This window comes from Aegilops tauschii, chromosome 5 (genome assembly GCF_002575655.3).
Source record: "Aegilops tauschii subsp. strangulata cultivar AL8/78 chromosome 5, Aet v6.0, whole genome shotgun sequence".
NCBI classification, from domain to species: Eukaryota; Viridiplantae; Streptophyta; class Magnoliopsida; order Poales; family Poaceae; genus Aegilops; species Aegilops tauschii.
Genome location: NC_053039.3, coordinates 440,430,081 through 440,437,437, shown reverse-complemented (window position 1 = coordinate 440,437,437; position 7,357 = coordinate 440,430,081). Strand labels below are relative to the sequence as shown.

The following is a 7,357-nucleotide window of genomic DNA, read 5'->3' as shown; positions in this document are numbered from 1 at the left end:
TTCGGCTCAGGGTCCATCTCTCGTCCTTCCTCAATAGAGCAAACGCGAGCCCACTGAAGCTAAACCGCGCACCTCGCGTGACCGGCTCCCGTCACGCTGTTGCGCTGCAGCTGCTGTGCGCTTCAGTTTTTAGTCCCACCTCGCCCAGCCGAGGAGCGTCCAGAGGGAGAGCTTGCTATAAGAGGAACGCGAGGTGCGACGTTGTTCCATACTTACCTGGACGGGGTCGACGGGCGATCAACAAGGCCCGTGGCCTGGGTCAATGGCCCACATTGCACTTGGTGGGCGCGTTGGCCCATCATCTCCCCAAGTGGGAGAGTGAACGTCATAATTTGTGGTAGAGGGGGTACGCGTTCGCGCGGCCCCTGCCAATTCTTCAAATTAAATCTTGGTCCCTGGCTTGCATACGAACTGTTTTTCCATGCCAGTCCCTGGTTAGAAAATAAATCAGCATGCAGGTCCTTGTCGGGTCTGCACAGCGAGCAGGCAGTCTTTTTCTCTTCTTCTAAGATAACATGATGATTAAATTCACAAGAAGAGTGCAGAGGCAGCAAGGTATCTGCTGTAACTGTAAACGGCACGCTCACATTCAGAACTGAATTGCTAGAAGCAGCAAGGAGCTGGCCCAGAACGTACCTGGCCTGACGACGACCGTTAACGGCACGCTTCAGATCAGAACTCAGACCGGCTTAAAGAGAACCGTGATATTTAGACTAAGCTAAGACGAGAATTTCGGGACGGAGGGAGTACTGTGAGCATCCAAGTCGCCGCGGCACGGCAGAAACAGCAAAGCTTCACTATGCTAGCAACACCTTGCGTTGTTAGCATATTGCGTTCTGGATGGAGCTGTGAGCTGTCCACTTCGAGACCTGGAAAGTGATGGCACAAGCGCTGTGCGGCAAGCGTGTAGATAAATTGTTTTGATACAGTACATTATTTTAGTTCAATTGTTTACAACACTTTCTCTAAGGGAATTGTTCGCAACATTTTGGAAATGGAGAGCAGCATCAATTAACATCTTTGACCATACCATATCAGGGGACACAAAAACACACACTAAAACCGTGGTGGCGGTTGGTGGGCTTGCCGGCGCCGAGTGGGGGATGATGTGCGGCCGATGTGGTGTGGGAGCTGGGGTGAAGACACTGTCTCGGTCTTGTGCGGTGACCAGTGTTGGCGGCGGCTATGGCCATCGTAGACCTCCCTGGAGGCGTTGTGGATTTGCTGCCACAACCCTCCTGCCATCGCGGCCTTTCCATGGGAAACCCTTGATCTTGTGATCGGGCGATGGAGGCACTTTGGTGTGTTGTTTTCCCTCTTGGGGGGCTCGTCTCGGAGCTCGACATCGACAAGCAGGACCGGTGGTTTGTGGCGGTGGTGGCGTCCAAGCTTCTGTGGCAACGATGATGGTGGGAGCGATGTCGGCGACGCGACAGTGGTTGCGGTAGTCGGCTCTTCTCCAACATGTATGTGGTATTGCCTCGATTTGTTTGTTACTGTGGAGTCGAAGCTGCGGCGGCGGGGCCGTGTGGTATATGATGATTGGCTGCAGGTGGCCCGTTCGGTGATCTTCCGCGGACTGGATTTGTAATTCGGAGTTCTCCGCCAGAGTCGAAGCTGTGTTGACTGGCCACACGTGGTTGAGTTTTGACGCAAATCTCCATGCAGCTTCACGCGTCCGGTGCGGGGTGGGTTGAGTCAACGGTCTCCGACAACGAAGTCGGAGTCACTTGCTAAGAGTTTAGGCATGACGATGATGCCTCTAGGGGAGGAGTGATGACGATGACGCTTGTGTCTCGCCGGGGCCCTCTTTGGAGTGGTGTGCGTGTAATTTCTTATGTGTGCCGCTAAGCAGTTGTGATGGTTTTCGTCCAATTCTCCATAATTAACTTGGCAATTTGGTTTTCGCTCGGTTTTCCCTAATTAACTGAGAACCTCTTTTCTTCTTAATGAATGAGGATAACTGCCATTTCGAAGAAAAAACAGCACCTAATCACCACCAGCACCAAACACACCAACATCACTTTGCAAATCCTACGAGAGAAGCAAGGCGAATCAGCTTTTTTTAGGGGGGGGGGGCAAGTTTTATTCATCAAAAACCACATTATGTGGGATACAATTTGGTAATGGGATTAGCCAAACCAAAAGTGGCATCCCGGACCCAACGATAATGCAAACTTGGTTCACAGAAGTTGACATGAGCGCAGAAGAGGATGTTAGATTTTATGGGCTTTGGTCCACTAAATCCTGTACCTCGACCCAGTTAAAAATCTGAAATCTCAAAAGCCCATTTAAATTACATGGTAAGTGGGTAAGTTTCTGGTCCCCTCGTATGTACTACCACTCTCTTTTGACATGTGCCATTGATCCATACATGTATGTGCTGGATGTTTCTAGTCTATCTTATGAGATTTGCCATGTCTGTAATCTTACGATGACGCTAATTTGGATTAAGCTTAAACAAAATCTGCTCAAACCTAACAATTCAAAAACCTTATGTGTTTAGGCAATTTTTTGTTGACTGGATTTGCTGTTACGCTAAAACTGAACCCGTTTATGAGTCACTTTAAGATATGGCGGACCAAAACCATTTTGTGGCTCGCCGCTATGAACGTGTAATGAGTTTCGGCTGGCACTCCAACTGGACCGCTTACTCCTGAACAAGAGAAAACATTCTCAGAGGACATCATAATGTTTGTGGGTGTCGTCATAAGTGTGCTTGGTGACAGGCTCGTTGATGCATATTTACATATGCAAAATGCCAAAGAATTGTGGGATGCATTTGAATCAAAATTCGGCACCATCGATGCCGATGGTGAACTGTGTGCTATGGAGCACTTCAATGACTATAAAATGGTTGAAAACCGTTCCATGGTCGAACAAGCTCATGAGCTGCAGTCAATGACAAAGGAACTCGAGCTCCTCAAGTGTGTGTTGCCCAACATGTTTGTTAACAGGAGCGGTGCTAAGCTTCCTCGTTCATGGAGGATCTTTGCCACTTCTTCAAAACACCAAAGACAATAGATGCGTTGAGAGTCTCATTAGATCTCTGGATGTTGAAGAGAAGGCGGGGGCAGATGACACACGAGCTAAAGGAGCAGAGGGTCATTCTGTTGTCAATGTTGTGAAGAAAAATGCCCACATGTTCAAGGGAAAGAACAAAGTCTCCGAGACTACTAGCTTCAAGAAGAAGAATGTGAAGGAAGTATGCCCAGAGACAGACATAAATGTTATTATTTATTTTTCATGTTCATTATTAAAATTTATTTTATGTGTTATAATTTCAATGGTTCTTGAGTCTATAATAACCACTAGGCTCATAGAAAACCCATGTACATGTGTGGAATAATAAACGGTAAATATATTCCTAGTCCCGTCTCTAAGGTTAGCTCAAGTGTTACATGATGATTCTATTTTCTTATCATGGGCATAGATAACCATGATGTCGACAACTTCGATGACACATTGTTGAAAGAACACATGAGTTGAACATACTCAACAAATTGATATACTTCGAGATCACATTTGTTATTTAGTTATGAGCATATCTCTCAAGATGTCAACATTTGCATAGTTTCTTAGACCATGAAAGTATCGAATACCTTTATGTCATACGGTGCGCGGTTCGTCAAACGTCAACCGTAACAGGGAGATCATAACGACAACTTTCAAGTGCATTGGAAAAACATGACAAAGGACTAGATAGCTTGAGGCTGGGATTTGCTCCTATGATGATGGAGAAATACTCTTAGCTTCTTATTTCCCGTTTAGTTCAAACCTCCTCATGGTCTTGTATGTTTCAAATGTGCAAAAACATGAGGTACTGAAAGCACAAGTGCTCCCTGGGTGATTTTGGTAATTAATGTCAACATATCTCTTGTTGGACTAATAGTTTCATCTAGTATATTTCAGAAAGTTCAGCAAAGGCGTGGCATGGACAAGAGGATGTGGTACCCCTTCTAAATGCTAAGGACAAATATTGGCAAAATCTCAAGACTCTTCATTTCTATTTTAGTGATCCAAGATCACATTGAGTCCATAGGAAAGCCAATACTATTAAAAGGGGATGAGGTGTGGCTTAATGGTCTACTTGCTCAAAGTGCTTAGTGATATGCTCCAAAGCCCTCAACCACTTTCTCAATTCCAAATATGTCCTAAACCTAAAGTCAAACTCGGCCCCACCAATTTGATTCATCCGGCGCCACTGAGTTCACTTGACATAGCCATAGCCAGAAACCCTAATCAGTTCGGTCTCACCGATGGGATCTCGGTCTCACCGAGATGGGCTTGCAAACTCTCTGTTGCCTATTGCAATTATTTTGGTCTTACCGAGATATGCATTCGGCCCCATCGAATTTGCTTGACCAACTCTCTGTTTGCTTATTACCAAAATCGGTCTCACCGAGTTTGTGTAATAGGTCAAACCGAGTTGAGTTTGTACCCTAACCCTAGCACATCGGTCCCATCGAAAATCCTAACGTTCACATTTTGAACTGAATTGGTCTCACCGAGTTCGCCTATTCGGTCTGACCGAGTTGGCTCTTTCTGTTGGGTAACGTAGCAATAATTCAAAATTTTCCTACGTGTCACCAAGATCAATCTAGGAGATGCTAGCAACGAGAGAGAGGGAGTGCATCTTCATACCCTTGAAGATCGCTAAGCGGAAGCGCGGTTGATGGAGTCGTACTCGCGGCGATTCAAATCACGGAAGATCCGATCTAGCGCTGAACGGACGGCACCTCCGCGTTCAACACACGTACAGCCCGGGGACGTCTCCTCCTTCTTGATCCAGCAAGGGGAGAGGAGAAGTTGAGGGAGAACTCCAGCAGCACGACGGCATGGTGGCGATGGAGCTCGTGGTTCTCCGGCAGAGCTTCGCTAAGCACTACGGAGGAGCAGGATGAGTTGGAGGAGGAGAGGGCTGCGCCAGGCAAGGGGGTACGGCTGCCCTCTCTCTCCCTCACTATATATAGGGGGAAGGGGGGTGGAGGAGGCGCCCTAGGGTTCCCTAGGGGAGGGGCGGCGGCCACAGGGGAAACCCTAGATGGGTTTGGGCGCCCCCACCCCTAGGAAACTTGCCCCCCAAGCCGGGAGGGGTGGCTGCCCTAGGGGAGGCGCCCCCACCTCTCCACATTACGTGAGAGGGGCTGGGAGGGGCGCACAGCCCCTTAGTGGGCTAGTTTGCCCCTTCCCCTTGGCCCATAAGGCCACCCAACGCTTGCCGGGGCCTCCGAAACCCCTTTCGGACATGCTGGCCATAGCCTGGTACCCCCGGAACAATTCCGGACTCCAATACCCTTCGTCCAATATACCGATCTTCACCTCCGGACCATTCCGGAGCTCCTCGTCATGTCCGGGATCTCATCCGGGACTCCGAACAACCTTTGGTAACCACATACTATTTCCCATAACAACTCTAGCGTCACTGAACCTTAAGTGTGTAGACCCTACGGGTTCGGGAACCATGCAGACATGACCGAGACACCTCTCCGGCCAATAACCAATAGCGGGATCTGGATACCCATATTGGCTCCCACATGTTCCACGATGATCTCATCGGATGAACCACGATGTCGGGGATTCAATCAATCCCGTATAAAATTCCCTTTGTCAATCGGTACGTTACTTGCCCGAGATTCGATCGTCGGTATCCCAATACCTTGTTCAATCTCGTTACCGGCAAGTCACTTTACTCGTACCGTAATGCATGATCCCGTGACCAAACACTTGGTAACATTGAGCTCATTATGATGATGCATTACCGAGTGGGCCCAGAGATACCTCTCCGTCATACGGAGTGACAAATCCCAGTCTCGATTCGTGCCAACCCAACAGACACTTTCGGAGATACCTGTAGTGCACCTTTATAGTCACCCAGTTACGTTGTGACGTTTGATACACCCAAAGCACTCCTACGGTATCCGGGAGTTGCACAATCTCATGGTCTAAGGAAATGATACTTGACATTAGAAAAGCTCTAGCAAACGAACTACACGATCTTGTGCTATGCTTAGGATTGGGTATTGTCCATCACATCATTCTCCTAATGATGTGATCCCGTTATCAATGACATCCAATGTCCATGGTCAGGAAACCATAACCATCTATTGATCAACGAGCTAGTCAACTAGAGGCTTACTAGGGACACGTTGTGGTCTATGTATTCACACATGTATTACGGTTTCCAGTTAATACAATTATAGCATGAACAATAGACAATTATCATGAACAAGGAAATACAATAATAACCATTTTATTATTGCCTCTAGGACATATTTCCAACACTTTCGTGTGGAGGCTATATATACCCCTCCACCCTCCTCTCCATAGGTGAGAGATCCATCAGAATGTGCCTACACTTCCAGCATTCATTTTCTGAGAGAGAACCACCTACTCATGTGTTGAGACCAAGACATTCCAATCCAACCACAAGAATCTTGATCTCTAGCCTTCCCCAAGTTGCTTTCCACTCAAATCATCTTTCCACCATAGTCAAATCTGTGAGAGAGAGTTGAGTGTTGGGGAGACTATCATTTGAAGCACAAGAGCAAGGAGTTCATCATCAACACACCATCTATTACCTTTTGGAGAGTGGTGTCTCCTAGATTTGTTAGGTGTCACTTAGGAGCCTCCGTCAAGATTGTGGAGTTGGACCAAGGAGTTTGTAAGGGCAAGGAGATCGCCTACTTCATGAAGATCTACCCAAGTGAGGCAAGTCCTTCGTGGGCGATGACCATGGTGGGATAGACAAGGTTGCTTCTTCGTGGACCTTTCGTGGTGGAGCCCTCCGTGGACTCGCACAACCGTTACCCTTCGTGGGTTGAAGTCTCCATCAACGTGGATATACGATAGCACCACCTATCGGAACCATGCCAAAAATCTCCGTGTCTCCAATTGCATTTGCATGCTCCAATCCCATCCCTTTACTTTCTTACAACTTGCATGCTTTACTTTCCTCTGCTCATATACTCTTGCCATGCTTGCTTGAAATGTATTGTGAATGCTTAAACTTGTGCTAAAACTCCACCTTAACTTGAAGAACTTAAAAACTGCTACTTTTCTTTGTTGAGGGTCTAATCACCCCCCCTCTAGACACCTCTTATCGATCCTTTCAATTGGTATCAGAGTATTGGTCTCTATGTCTTTGGTTTAATCACCATTGGAGGAAGATGGATGAGTCCACGATGGGGAGTTTTAGACGTATAGTGCCTATGCTTGATGGGGAGTTCTTTAATGCTTGGAAAACTGAGATGCTTGATATTTTCAATGAATATCACTTGAACAAGTACATTACTAGCCCTTGTGCGCCCCTTGTTGATCCTTTGCATCCTACCCCCGATGAGTCTCTTGACATGAT

At 47.3% G+C, this 7,357-nt stretch overlaps 1 non-coding gene across 1 annotated transcript; it reads left to right on the top strand.

Moving 5' to 3' along the window:
- Positions 1-208: 208 nt before the first annotated feature.
- Positions 209-368, top strand: LOC120965493 (U1 spliceosomal RNA). The gene has a single exon (XR_005758546.2). It is a non-coding gene; the product is annotated as a U1 spliceosomal RNA (small nuclear RNA).
- The last annotated feature ends 6,989 nt before the right edge of the window (positions 369-7,357 follow it).